We start from the raw sequence: 16005 nt of genomic DNA on the forward strand, positions 1-16005 counted from the left end.
AGCAAAAAACCATTATTCGTGTCATGAAATGACATTCCTGTCTTATAATTGAGAAATGGTGGAAGCTACTGTAAAAAAAGAGATAACTTGTCAGGCGTGATTTAGGTTTCAGGTCACTTGCATAAAAAAATGAAAAATTCTTTTTTCATATTTAAAAAAAAAAAAAGAAGAAATATAGGAAATTCGTACTTAACCGAAAAAAAATTATAATCTGAGGATGTGTGATAATCTTAATGCAGCGTCATTTACATACGATCACGTTATTATGAGAAAACTGTATCATTTCTTTCCGCACCTTTGTTAAGGAGGGATTCTTGTCTAGTTTATGACTAGATGATTTGCTTATATGTCTTTTAAATTTAAATGTAAGAAATTTAAAATATAATATTTTTCTTTCCTAATCAAAATTGTGCAATTTTAAATAGAAATGGTAAACTGAGTTTGAAATCTAGCAGGGACTATATTTTTGGTTGAACGGCGGCGTATGAAAATATCTCCTTTTCTGCTTCTGAAAATTACTATAGAACAATGAATTAAATTAAAATTTTAAAACAATCAAAGACTACAAGAAAATTTCAAATGCAAGTAAAATTAAGTAAAATTAAGAATAATGGACTGAAGTTTTGAAATATATATTATAAATACGAATTTCCAAACAAACTACAATTTTGTTAACTTTTAAATGCTTCCGATCTAAGTACAGATTTGTTCCAAAAATCCACAAAAAGTGTGTCAAAACTTTTTATTTTTGTATCAATTTGTATCTGTATATGACGTAATGTGTGTCAGTGAGAGAAATCATTTTATATTACTATGCTTCCTGTCTGTTTGTCTCTACATATTCACATTTGCAAATGTCTTCTTTTATATAGCACTATTAAAAGCAATGCGAATCTATATCCGTATCAACACGGGTTCCTCACGTCATAAATGTTTCGACGTAACGTCATAAAGGATCGACGCGCAATCAATGGATCAAACACGTGCCGTTGAATTTGAAAAATAAATTATTTAACGCGTTAAAGATTATAATCAGGCAAAAATAAAGTATACATAAGTCACAAATGTAAATATAAGTAATAAGGTATCATTTTAAAACATCTATCGGGCTATAACTACGGGTTAGCGGGCCATAAATACGGGTTGGTACGAGATCAAATTTACCATAAAGCCCGATTTGATCTCGTGACCAACCCGTATTTATATCCCGATAAATGTTTAAAAATGATACCTTACTTCTTAAATAATCAATACCCAACTATTTTTTCATAGTGTTTTAAGCATTTATATAGCGTAAGCATACTGTGCCGAAATAATGCACGGCTTCTCTGAAGAAAATCCGACAGCGGCCACGCCGGGGATCGAACTCACAACCCCGAGATTGTCAGTCCGACGTGCTACCGATTAAGCCACAGACGCCGTTATATTATAATATATATATAAACCTAGTTTCAAATATTTTACACTTAAAAAAAAAAGTAAACAAAATAATTCTTCTAAAATAGTTTCTTGCAACTTTCCCCCTTCATTCAACTAAAATTCTCTGAAACTATTTGTACATTATTCCTAATGCCAGTGTCGTATATTCCTTTCTGCTGATCTGTAGACTAGTGTGACGTCAAAGATTTAATCGGAGGCGCAAAGTGTGGGTAGGCAAGGGACCCCTCTTGATAGGTATTGGGGTGGTGTGGGGGGTCAAATAGAGCATGCATTTTTGCAAGCTCAAAAAAAAAAAAAAAAAATCTAGGATTGTAATTTGACCAGTGAAAATTATATTGTAAACATATTTCCAGTTTATATCATGATATGAAGACCACTTAACGAAAATGAGAACTCTTATCCTTTTCCTCTGCTTAGAAAATACGTTTAACTTCCTACTAACCAAAAATATTTCCAGTTATCAATTTCATTTCCTGCACTTATCCTGTTGCTGTCGATGGTTTTGTCTGATAAGATTTAATAAAACACTTGAATTTCGGCTTAAAAAAGCAAAACTAAACATAATTTACATTGTATAGGTATAAAAGTGCGGATTGCTAAGAATGCTTTTTTGGCATTTGCAAAAATCAGACAAAATAATATTAATAGGTAAGATTTACTATCAACTCCCCTTTCCCATTTTTTCAACTAAATTTTTATCCCTGACAAAACGATGTGTAGGCTACAGCCTTTCTGCTAATAAGGAATATACGCCATTGTATGCAAGAAACATTCAAAATTAAGAAGATTATGACGTACATGTAGCACAAAGTGACGTCGTAATAGGGGTGTATTAACATGAATGCAAGAGGTTATGAAACATTGGAAACGGTGTAGTCCCTAAACGGTTGATATAAGAAAAAATATGCATACATTACTGCTATCCCAGAATTGTGCGGTTGCTACTGGAAAGAAATGGACGAAATGGTAAGTATTTTTCTTCTCTAGCTCAACAAAATTTTTAATGAATAAAAGAATTGTTGAAGTATAGGTCAAAACTATCGAATGCCTCGAGCACATTGTCATGCATATAAGAAATATATTTAATTAGCGTCGAAATGTTTAGATATTTGATAAAAATGAATCGACAGATTGGTATATATTTGTAAAAAGTATTGATTATTTTATAGAATTACCCATTTTAATCGGTTTCTTAAAAACAAAAGCGTTTTTATGCGGAGAAAATTATGTTGCGGCTACTATTAGACAGCAACACCGGTTTCTGTTGGAAATGTCTTAAGTTTTTAAATTTTCTTTAAATCTTATGCAATAATATTTCCTTTTCAATCACAGACTTGTATATATTAACTTGATTTCGGTCCCATAACGACAAATTAGTTTACTTATGTATTTCTATATCTATATGTGTATGATATGACTAATTATAATAAATTGTGGTGTTTGTAAATACCCTGTACATATATAGAGGGGATACAAACTCACAACGAGTTTGATAAAAAATGATATCCAACCACAAACCATGCCAGGGGAATTCTTTTAAGGAGCTCACCTTAGCAAATGATAACATAACCTAAAAGGTTATATCAAAGTTTCAATGTCTAACTTAGAATTAAACAGTTGGGCAGAGAGGGGTAAAATCCACATTAGGTTTTGCTGTCAGACATCGATAACTACATCAATAAATGAATTGCACATTGTACTAGAAGTTTACGCTATTATTTGTACACTTTATATTGTGCATTGTAGCAACCTCTAATGATAAAACGCCGCTTAATGATACAAATATCATTAAGCGTTGCAATTGCAACGCTTAATGCCATAAATTATTGCATTAATAGCTGACATTCTCAACCACTAATGCTAAATCGCCGCTTAATGATAGAATTATATCATTAAGCCTCACAAATGCAGAGCAACACTGACGCTTAATGAAACAAGCAAATATCGACATAATCGACGACTAATGATACGACTAGTGTATCATTAAGCGTTGCAGTTGCAACCTTAAATGATATAAAATTTAGAAATGGTTTGCAATATCTAAGAGAAACACACATCCACCTTTCCTGAACAATGAGATATCACTTGCCAAAACATTTATATATGCCCTTGTGCTATATAAATGGTAATTATTGGAGTTTTACTATGTTTTCTAGCTAGTCAAGGGAACTTCTTTAAGCTCCGGATGTTTAAAAGACAGACAGTCAGATAACTGAGAGAAAGAGATACAGACAAAAAGATCAATAAAATGATATTCAATTCCTTTTAAAAGAACCATTTTTTTTAAATTGAAAATACAGAAATAAGCAAATTCCTTTTAAATTGATACAACGATTTGAATAGTCAACCTAAAATATGTATAATATATTTGAATATTTTTTATCGAAACTTTGTATTTTAGATTTGATACAGCTTAACACATGTCACTGTTAACGTTTCAGATATACATATCGAGAAATAAATTTATAATGTGCACTTTTGTATTATAATCTGCTCCATTTCTCCAAATTTCGAAAAAGAGAGACATCAATATTGACAACTTATGTTTAAGGATACATAACACAAAAAATACAATGTAATACATTGAATAATATATATTGTTTTGAGAAAAAGGTTCATTTATCCTTTATTCGTGATCAGAGTTACTTGAATACATTACTGTTGCATGATTATTTTATTATCATTTTTGAATTTATATCCAATATAAATATAATATGGGTTTTTCATGTTATCAAATCTCATAAAGCCTGGGCCGAGGAGCTTCTTGTTGAAATATGATCATGTACCAATCGTGTTTTTATCCCTTTTGATGTTTAAAAATAATACATGTGCCTTATTACTGGTCGGATATAGAGTTTCGGACTAAAATTTACCCCCCATAGACGATTTATAGTCGAGTACAAACGGTACTTATAGGAATACCTGTGACTGATTTTTAACAAATATTTGCAAAGTATAGTTTTTAGTCCATGAAATGATTAAATTGTCAGACCTTTGTGGTTTATTTTGGACTTTGTTGAACTTGTTGTTGAATACTTATGACGTCATTGTGAATCACGTCGATCATTTATAATTTAACAATGAACTTGTGGTCATGTGGGAAACCTGTCTGTATACAGGGTTAAAACGTAACAATGAGATAGTGTTGTGCAAGAAGAAATATTTGCGAAACAATGTAAATATTGAGGAATACAGTGTATAAATTCCACTTTTTCTGTGACTGAAAATAATGGACCCGAAGCGAAATTAATAATCCTAATCCTATAAAATAAATGTATTCTTTGTCCATTTCATACTTCGTGTGTGTGGTACGCATTGTAATCTTTTATTGTGTGTCATACCAATCCATCCTTATGCTAACTGTTACATGTTACTTTTAAATGTTTCATCATTATCATCAGTGGTGGATCTAAGAATGGACTAATAAGTAGTAAAGATGATTATAAAGATTTCAGTTTGCTTTACTTTAAGTCTTGGTTACAATTATTAAGAGATATACATGATTTATAGCCAGTGTTTGCAGGCTGGGTGAAAATATTTCTTTTAGTCATAAATCAATGACATCAACAGAGTTAAAATGGTCGGTTTTTAAACCAGATATCTTCTAGTTCAGACCAATTATTATCAGTCGCCCGAAGACATATCCATGCGTGATGCCAATCCGAGGAAGCAATTATTCTTTTGATCTCTAAAACCAGTCCACTAGACGAACCCGCAAATCTCATGAGTCTTCTAACACTTATGATTGATGGTATATTTGTTAAAAGACTTGGTGAAATATATACTCTTGGGCCTGGTTTAGCATCAATGATTGAACGAAACAATCCATCAACGTTCCTGATACGAAATCCATTTCCAAAACGAATCGGAATATTTTACTCCAAATTTTCCGAGGTAATCAAAATGACTTATCTCTTTCAGGACTATTGCAATAAGGAGGCGTGTTTTTTTTTTGCAACTTCTTGACAGGACTGCTACAGTTGTTAAGCGTGTCCTCGTTTAGCTTCTCCAGGATTAGTACAGGTGGGAGGTGTTTTGTCGCCAAGATTGTCGACTAGACCGCCGCTGTTTAGAGGTAAGTCTTCTGCTAACACGTCGACAGGAATGTTACAGTTGGGATCTTACGCTTGCTATAGCTTTTCATAATATATTAAAAATGTGTCAAACGATGGGGAGTATGGAGATAACCTAACTTTGCAAGCATTGGCTCGAGAGCTCAATTTACAGTTCTTAATTGTTTCATCAGACGGTTTGAGTCATTGTAGAATGATATCCAATGACGGAAAATATGATTCAATCCTAACATTGCTCTGTCTGGAATATTTCCCCGAGGGACGGGAGGAGCATTACGTAAGCATTAGTGTACATCATGACAAAGTCTCTTATATTTTGCAAAATATTGAATCTTTTGATGAGGCATCTCGAGACTTTTCACCTGTCAACAACTTGGAGGAAGATTCGCCTCCCAGCCGTGACAGTCCTGTTTATGAGTTGCAAGAAGACACACCATTACACTGTAGAATTCCTGTGGACGTGTTGGAATAAGACACGGTTTTAACTGTAGCATATCTATCGACGACTTCGACGAGGATATGTCTCCAACCTGTAGTATTCAATTCGACAATTTGGACGAAGACAAACCTACCAACTGTAGCAGTCCTGTGGATGAGTTGCAAGAAGACAAGCATCCCAACTGTAACATTCCTGTCGACGTGTTAGCAGAAGACTTACCTCTAAACAGCGGCGGTCTAGTCGACAATCTTGGCGACAAAACACCTCCCACCTGTACTAATCCTGGAGAAGCTAAACGAGGACACGCTTAACAACTGTAGCAGTCCTGTCAAGAAGTTGCAAAAAAAAACACGCCTCCTTATTGCAATAGTCCTGAAAGAGATAAGTCATTTTGCCTACCTCGGAAAATTTGGAGTAAAATATTCCGATTCGTTTTGGAAATGGATCCCTATTCCAGATTTCGTATCAGGAACGTTGATGGATTGTTTCGTTCAATCATTGATGCTAAACCAGGCCCAAGAGTATATATTTCACCAAGTCTTTTAACAAATATACCATCAATCATAAGTGTTAGAAGACTCATGAGATTTGCGGGTTCGTCTAGTGGACTGGTTTTAGAGATCAAAAGAATAATTGCTTCCTCGGATTGGCATCACGCATGGATATGTCTTCGGGCGACTGATAATAATTGGTCTGAACTAGAAGATATCTGGTTTAAAAACCGACCATTTTAACTCTGTTGATGTCATTGATTTATGACTAAAAGAAATATTTTCACCCAGCCTGCAAACACTGGCTATAAATCATGTATATCTCTTAATAATTGTAACCAAGACTTAAAGTAAAGCAAACTGAAATCTTTATAATCATCTTTACTACTTATTAGTCCATTCTTAGATCCACCACTGATGATAATGATGAAACATTTAAAAGTAACATGTAACAGTTAGCATAAGGATGGATTGGTATGACACACAATAAAAGATTACAATGCGTACCACACACACGAAGTATGAAATGGACAAAGAATACATTTATTTTATAGGATTAGGATTATTAATTTCGCTTCGGGTCCATTATTTTCAGTCACAGAAAAAGTGGAATTTATACACTGTATTCCTCAATATTTACATTGTTTCGCAAATATTTCTTCTTGCACAACACTATCTCATTGTTACGTTTTAACCCTGTATACAGACAGGTTTCCCACATGACCACAAGTTCATTGTTAAATTATAAATGATCGACGTGATTCACAATGACGTCATAAGTATTCAACAACAAGTTCAACAAAGTCCAAAATAAACCACAAAGGTCTGACAATTTAATCATTTCATGGGCTAAAAACTATACTTTGCAAATATTTGTTAAAAATCAGTCACAAGTATTCCTATAAGTACCGTTTGTACTCGACTATAAATCGTCTATGGGGGGTAAATTTTAGTCCGAAACTCTATATCCGACCAGTAATAAGGCACATGTATTATTTTTAAACATCAAAAGGGATAAAAACACGATTGGTACATGATCATATTTCAACAAGAAGCTCCTCGGCCCAGGCTTTATGAGATTTGATAACATGAAAAACCCATATTATATTTATATTGGATATAAATTCAAAAATGATAATAAAATAATCATGCAACAGTAATGTATTCAAGTAACTCTGATCACGAATAAAGGATAAATGAACCTTTTTCTCAAAACAATATATATTATTCAATGTATTACATTGTATTTTTTGTGTTATGTATCCTTAAACATAAGTTGTCAATATTGATGTCTCTCTTTTTCGAAATTTGGAGAAATGGAGCAGATTATAATACAAAAGTGCACATTATAAATTTATTTCTCGATATGTATATCTGAAACGTTAACAGTGACATGTGTTAAGCTGTATCAAATCTAAAATACAAAGTTTCGATAAAAAATATTCAAATATATTATACATATTTTAGGTTGACTATTCAAATCGTTGTATCAATTTAAAAGGAATTTGCTTATTTCTGTATTTTCAATTTAAAAAAAATGGTTCTTTTAAAAGGAATTGAATATCATTTTATTGATCTTTTTGTCTGTATCTCTTTCTCTCAGTTATCTGACTGTCTGTCTTTTAAACATCCGGAGCTTAAAGAAGTTCCCTTGACTAGCTAGAAAACATAGTAAAACTCCAATAATTACCATTTATATAGCACAAGGGCATATATAAATGTTTTGGCAAGTGATATCTCATTGTTCAGGAAAGGTGGATGTGTGTTTCTCTTAGATATTGCAAACCATTTCTAAATTTTATATCATTTAAGGTTGCAACTGCAACGCTTAATGATACACTAGTCGTATCATTAGTCGTCGATTATGTCGATATTTGCTTGTTTCATTAAGCGTCAGTGTTGCTCTGCATTTGTGAGGCTTAATGATATAATTCTATCATTAAGCGGCGATTTAGCATTAGTGGTTGAGAACGTCAGCTATTAATGCAATAATTTATGGCATTAAGCGTTGCAATTGCAACGCTTAATGATAATTGTATCATTAAGCGGCGTTTTATCATTAGAGGTTGCTACAGTGCATCCCCAGGTTCATTGTTCCTCCAAACTTGTCAAATAAGATAATTAATTTGTTTAGAATGGACCTGCTCCAAACACTTTTCCAAAATTGGAGGCCAGATCCAGCTTCGGATCCTATGTATAAGCAATGCGTCCCTAGATACACCATCTTTACAAGTTTGGTCCAAGTGTGCAGCTTGCTCGAATAACAGACCTTATTATGGATGCTATTACTCCCCGGGTGCAACATTTGCTTGTTGAAAAGTTTGCCAATAATTTGAGCGGAAATTTTTCTTGGCGGACACTCAATTCAATTACGGTGTAAAAAAAAGAGAGAGAGAGAAAAAAAGAAAGTTCATCTTTAAGATGAGTTTTCAGTACGTTCAATCTACTTTTGATATCGATTCACACAAGAGTTTAAGTAAAACTAATACCAGATGAAAGATACATTGTTAGAGACAGAATACGGATCAAAGTTTACTTCTTTTCGTTTAGTACTTATACACAGGGTGCAAATTTAGCGATTAAAATTTTAGCGGATATCTTCAAAGCCGCTAAAATAAGCCAAAATTAGCACCCCTCTAAAAATTCCCGCTATACGGTATTAAACGACTAGTTCAATAAACTATTATACTGCTCGGCGTATCAAAGGACTTTCCCCTTTCACATTTTCCCACTGTTTTTCCAAGAAGAGTTTCTTGCTGCTAATGATTGCTCTTTTTTTTCTTTCAATTTTTGATGTACAGTATGGTCAAACACTCCTATTGTCCAAAACAACACTTATATGTTTCCAGCTTATTAAAGTAAATTAAAATTCTTCGAACGTGACGCTCAAGGTCATGGCAAGGTCAAAGTAAGGAAGGTCAGGGTAAAAAATATGACAAAGTTTAATGGCTTTTACCATCCTTTACATATTAAAACGTAACTAGTTACATTTAAGATATAGGGAAGTCAATATAAGATTTTTTTTTCTAAATATAAAATAATAATATGCAAGGTCAATTTCATGGGAAAGGTCAAGATCAGAAATTTTGAAATAGTTAGCTTTTTTGAATTTGTATCATTGCCTGATGTTTGCTGACACTATCTTTAATGAACAATGAGGAATAGTGGTGTCAAGGTCACAGGGAAGGTCAGATTCAGAAAATACTGACATTTAAGCATTGAATCATTATTTTTTGAAAGATATAGTCTCATACAAAATTTGTTTTCACACACCGTTGCAGTCATGAGACTATATCTTTCAAAGGATTATGTAATGGATAAATAACGAGATGGTGTTGAATAGTTTAGAGAAAACATTCCCTCCGAGGGCCGAAGACCCGAGGAGGGGATGTTTTCTCTAAACTATTCAACACTATCGAGTTATTTATCTTACTTAAAAAACTTCCCTACTGTGGACCCCAAAGAAACATTTACCCATTCATATATCCAACTTTGCTGTAATTTAATAGGATCTAGCGCAATACAATAGCCTAATCGAACACCCCTTTTATTCATGGACTAGTGAGCATGAAACTGCATGGTGTTAATGTCATTTCAAACCTTTCCATTGTACTGAACAGTCGTGAATTCAGATGAAGAATAGTTTTAAATCCAAAGTAAAATTAGAGCGGTTCAAATATAGTGTTCTGAATACTTTTGACCTGAAAGCAGAAGAAAACTACAGAATTTCGATAAAAGGTTGGAAATCTATCATTACATTTAAGATGATGATTTGTTGGGGAAAAATGTTTGAATCTTATGGAGTTCCACTCGGACAATACTTCTAGTAGTGCTAAAACAGATGAAAAGATTGTCGGTGTTATGCGGAACCTGCTTTAAAAGTATTCCATATCAAGATCTGCAATAAAAAAGGTATCGAAAAAGATGGGCCGTCAATTTATTAAATTGTTTTGGGAATTATGCTGGAAAGGTATGAGAACAGAGATGAACCTCGAATAATCCGAGAGGATTTGCTGATAACGGACCCCTGAAATAATATTCAGCAACAGGAAGTGATGTTGTTTAAGGTTCAAGGTGAAAATGTATTTAAAAGCGTGTCAAAATGTGATACTTTCAAAATTTAAGACCGGAAACATTCTGTTAAAAAACCATGGATAAGTATTGGATATTTTATTGACGACAAGAGTCTAACAGTGTGCAAATTCGGAGGAGCTGTAATTTTTGTGAGCATTGGAAGTACATTTTTAACACGATTCTAATGTGATAAATGCAAAGTGATTAATTTTGTGTGCATTGGACAAATTCTAAAAGTGTGACAAATTCGGAGTAATTGTTTTTTATTTGCATTGGAAATACATTTTAAACTCTTTTATCTCTTTTTTTCATTGCTTAATTATGTTTGTATGCACAGTTGGATATTTAATAACCAACCGATGGGTAGTTGGATATTTGAATATCCAACTGATGGCCAGTTGGATCTTTAAATATCCAACTAGTGCTGGCTGAATCGGTAAGATATACGTAGACTAATAACAATGGGTGACGTCAATGAAGTTTTTTAATTTCAACTCCTTGCCTTGTTTGATTTATATTTTAAAATCCCTGTATTATCCTTCGAGTAAGTTACAATTAATGGAAGAGCCATCGCAACAGCTTCTGTTCAATGTGAGCGTAATTTTTTGATTGATGACATTGCACTTCCATGCACGGCGTTCAAGTATGTGAGGTCAAAATAATACGCACACTTTAACCTTTTGTTTTTTGTTTGTTTGTTTGTTTGTTGTTTAACATCCCTCTCGAGAATTTTTCACTTATATGGAGACGCCACCACTTGCCGGTAGAGAGCTGCAAATTTTGACCTATGCTCGGCACTCAGGGCCATTGAGAAGTGAGGGATCTTTTTCGTGCCAGCACCTACTGCGACACGGAACCTCGGTTTATATCTCATCCGAAGGACCGGTCTCCACGTCCCACAGTGGGATTCGAACCCGCGACGTAAAGATCAACTCCTTACTCCGCGACTCTAGAGCAGACGCTCTACCACCGCGCCACGCGGGCGACCTTTAATCTTTTGACACCTGTCCTCAGCTTGACACCTGACAGCTTTCCTCACACTCTATAAGCAAATTACATGTGGAAGGTGAATATAATTGAATAGCCTCCCTAACCCTCTCCCCCAAATGTGGTAGTATATAGGTTTTGATAAAAATACTTTGAAACGCATGAGTGAACTTCGATACGTTTAGCGACTATCGAGGGATCTGAAGTATGGTGCACTATAAGAGCCCAATAAACAAAGACGACATGATATCGATGCCTTATTTTATTTATTTATTAAGTATAATCAGTTATTTGGTTTTTATTTATCTAGCAATATTTTTGTTAAACTAACCCAGCAACAATGTCAAAATTCTTTGCAGGTGCCTTCAGATGTCACTATGAACACGATAAACTCTCTTACCAATGGATATTTCAACTACTGATCTATATTTTGAAACAATTCTGTTCATTTTTTTGGTACTTTTGTAAAATTAACGGGTTAAGTGGGGTGAATTGCTGCCTTGTAACAATAGGCTGTCTGTCTGGGTCAATTTTGTTTCCAAGTAGATTATATTCATCCGGAAACGACACGTTTCTACTACCATTCAAAGTTAAATAGATGTTCAGGAAATCCAGAGCAGATATACCAAATGGGCTGAAAAGTGTATTTCTTGTTTTAGCTTTAACATATTTTTTGACTGAGGCTCCAGCGACGACTCCCTACTGCATAGGGCAGTTTTTGCTATCGGTTTTTAATGTCTCTCCATTCTTTCATGGTTGGCCATGATACGTAAGAGCGTCAATATGTGTAAAACGGATTCACAAGTGCTTTGAGTTCTTCCTTAACAATCTTGACACAAACATCAAACAAAGAGTGCTTGATTGAATGTTGTTTTACAACATTCCAGAATTTTTCACTCATATAGAGACGTCACCATGTCACTCAAAGTCAATAAAATGGTGCAAACAATGTCGCTGGGGTGTAAAGCGTAAAAATTAATGAGATGTCAAAGATAATATTCTTCAAATGAATCGATGAATATGTAAACTATTAAACAAATATACAAAAATGAAGTGAACAATCCATACTGAGATATTACATCTGGCATTAAGTGACTTTTTGAAACGTACGTTACTGCGCCAACCCCGATAAGTTACACTAAAGTGATAATTTTTTGACAAAATATCAGTTGAATCTTTTATAACTTGTCATCTATCTTCACAACTGTTATTTATGAAATGTTTGAACTAAATTATAGAGCATAAACATCATTTCTTTTAAAATTCTGATTGTATATCCCTATGTCGCCAGATATAAAATAAAAACTGACTGTGCTATTCAAGAATGGATATGTATCCTATATATTATGCCCGCGCTGTTGGAATACGTTTATTTTGATAGAAACTATTTGTAAATTATAAATAAATTGCATGAAGCACTGTATCTGTTTACAATACTTTGAAATTACATTCTATCTGCCAAAATTACATGCGTATGGATAGGCATGAAACATTCGTTATATTCATTAAATAGATTATATAGGAGTGATATCAAGATTTAACATATGGTACTATTTTACTGTCCATGAAGTGTAATCCTTACACTAACAATAATTTAATCATGTATTATTGTTGGCTTACTAAGCGGGAGAAAGTAGATCAATGTAACAACCGTTACCGAAACATTCGTTACTTGACCTCTTAAAATGAAATAATTCTCGGGTTTGAGCACCTTCAGCTCATTCACGTGGTCAAATATTTTGCGCCAGTAAACTAATTCTGACATCCGGAGGTGGCACGACATTTCTTTGAAAAGTTTTCTTTAGTTCAAGACAGTGCTGGTAAGTTTTATGTTCTAGAATGCAATAACAATGAATTAAATCAATCGAATTTGTAAATGACTGTTAATATATATATATCACAAACGACAAAAAATATGCAAACAGTTTCGTTGTTTACCCGTATTTCCTCTGTTTCTCATCATAAGTGTTTAAACCTTCGTTACTAAAGGTAACGTATGTTACGAAAATTTTCTCAAACAATATATGGAAACTTTAAAAATATTGAGTATTTTTTTTCAATGATAAACTATTTAAATGTAAACTTTATGATTGAACTGTATTATTTAAAGCAGAAATTTCATAAATTTTCTATTTAATAATTTTCTGGGGAACTTCTATCAAACATACACATTAATTATTAAGAAAAAATGATTGTGTTAATGTTGAATTTTTTTTTTTAATTTGAATCATAATATGAGGTAAATGAAAGCTTGAGTTGTTTTTTTAAATATACATTTGGGTTTATTTCTTACCTTTCATACTGTTAAACGCACGTTTCATTTTAAGTAACATAAGTTTCAATATTTTGTTTTGAATAGTTTTAAGCCCAGTATGGCTTTGACACGAGCAGAAATACAAAGGAACTATAGACGAAGAAAGAAAGAAAAGGAAGGAGAGACATATCTTGAAAAAGAAAGACAGAGACAACGAAGAAACTATATTCCGGTAGCTCTACTATCATCCTCTGCCCAAAAGAAAAGAAATAGCAAAATAAGTGAAAGAGTTCGGAAACATAGGAAGAATAAGAAGGAAAGGCAGGAAATACCCTTACAAGATGATGCTATAGAAAACCTACCCTCGTCAAGTGGATATGAAAGTATGAGCGCTAATTTTATTAATGAAAGAGCAGTTTTGCAAGTTAGACTGCCCATTTTATCTGCAAGGAGGAATGGACCAAACGTCTCAGTAAGGCCTTGTCAAAAGCCCATAGGGAAATAAAAAAAATTGAAATCAGAGAATGACAATCTACAAAGGAAGGTAAAGACAATTCAAAGACGAGTTCAGAGAATGAAGAATAAGCAGGCCCCTTCAACCCCAAGGAGCAAAACTAATAAAATGATGAAGGAACATGGATTACATAGGAGGATAACAAATGTACGAAAACAACTATTGATGAGCAATGTTATTATAGATGAAGTAAATAAAAAGATGAAAGATAAAAAAGCTGGCAAGAAGAAGATTGTGTACGGACAAGTCGTTGGGAATCTTCTTAAAAAGTATAGATACATTTCTAAGCTTAGTAAAGCAACAGATTTGCATAGAAACGTTATTTCCAGAGCAATAAAGAGGGGCGTAGACTTCACAAAGCAAAGACGATTGCGAACACTTGCTAAGTATCGAGAAGACATAATTCAGTTTTTTGAAAGGGAGGATAACAGCAGAAGTCAGCCGGGGAAGCTAGATGCAGTGAAATGTGGAAGTGAGCGTCTTCAAACTAGAGTATTGACAGACTACCTTGATAATCTGTACCTCAAATACAGATCAGAAAAACCAGAAATCGCAGTTTCGTTGTCTACTTTTAAGAGAGCTAGACCGAAATATATTCTCCCAACAACTTTTCTCAGCAGAAATACTTGTCTGTGCACTAAGCATCAAAACTTCGTATTTAAGCTGAAGATGCTGAAAAAAGAAGGAATCGAGGTATCAACAAACCCAGAGGAGTATGTTCGTAAAAATGTAGCAGTGGAAACAAGTAAACTCCCAGAAGAAGTCACGTTTTCGTTGTGGAAAAGAGTTCAGCTTGAAATGGAAAGAAAAAGATGAAAATTGTGCAAGAAACTATGAAAAGTGTTGATTTTCCCATATTATGGGAAAGAGAAGAGAATGAATTCAAAGAAAATGTATTCAAAATTAAAACAAAATATTCACAGCTTCGTCAACTTAAAGAAAACCTACCAGAGAAGGAAATTCTTCTTCATATGGACTTTGCGGAAAATTATAGCTGTAAAACGGCAGATGAAATACAGAGCGCATATTGGAACCAGAGCCAGGTTACACTACACCCTATTGAGGTGTTTAGCTCATCGTAGCTATGTTGCTATCTCAGACTGCATGCAACACTCTTCTTCTACTGTGTTAGCCATCCTTGATGCTTTTTCGGTTTGAATCTTGATGAGTGTGCTGCTATTGAACATGTTCATTACTGGACAGATTCTCCAACAAGCCAGTACAGAAATTTTTGAGGCAATTCTAACTCACAAAGAGAAATATATGGATCAAATGCGACCTGGAACTATTTTGAAGCCGGCCACGGCAAGGGACCTTGTGATGGGGTCGGCGGAACCGTAAAGAGAATGGCTGATGAAGCTGTCAACTCATCTAGGGTTTCAATACAGGATCCAGAAGAATTTATGACATGGGCAAAACAATCAAGCATGAAAGGAGTTCATTTCTTCTTCGTTCCAAAAGAAGACTGTGAGAAAAAATTTGATGAAACGAAGAGATGCAAACTCAAACCTGTAAAGGGAACAATGAATCTCCATGCATGCAAGGGAGACATGAACTTGTTGGTCACTGCCCAGACCTCTTGTTACTGCGAGTGTTGCTTAAAGCACCTTCATTGTGAAAACTGGTCAATTACGTCAGCATATGATGATCAAATAAGCGAAGTAACCACAGTTAGCGCAAACAGTGACACGCTTAATAATCAAATGCCATCATAAGAAATAGTAAATAGTACT

Source organism: Saccostrea echinata, unplaced genomic scaffold, assembly GCF_033153115.1.
Source record: "Saccostrea echinata isolate AGI-Se365-2 ecotype Australia unplaced genomic scaffold, CSIRO_AGI_Sech_v1 ptg000033l, whole genome shotgun sequence".
NCBI lineage: Eukaryota > Metazoa > Mollusca > Bivalvia > Ostreida > Ostreidae > Saccostrea > Saccostrea echinata.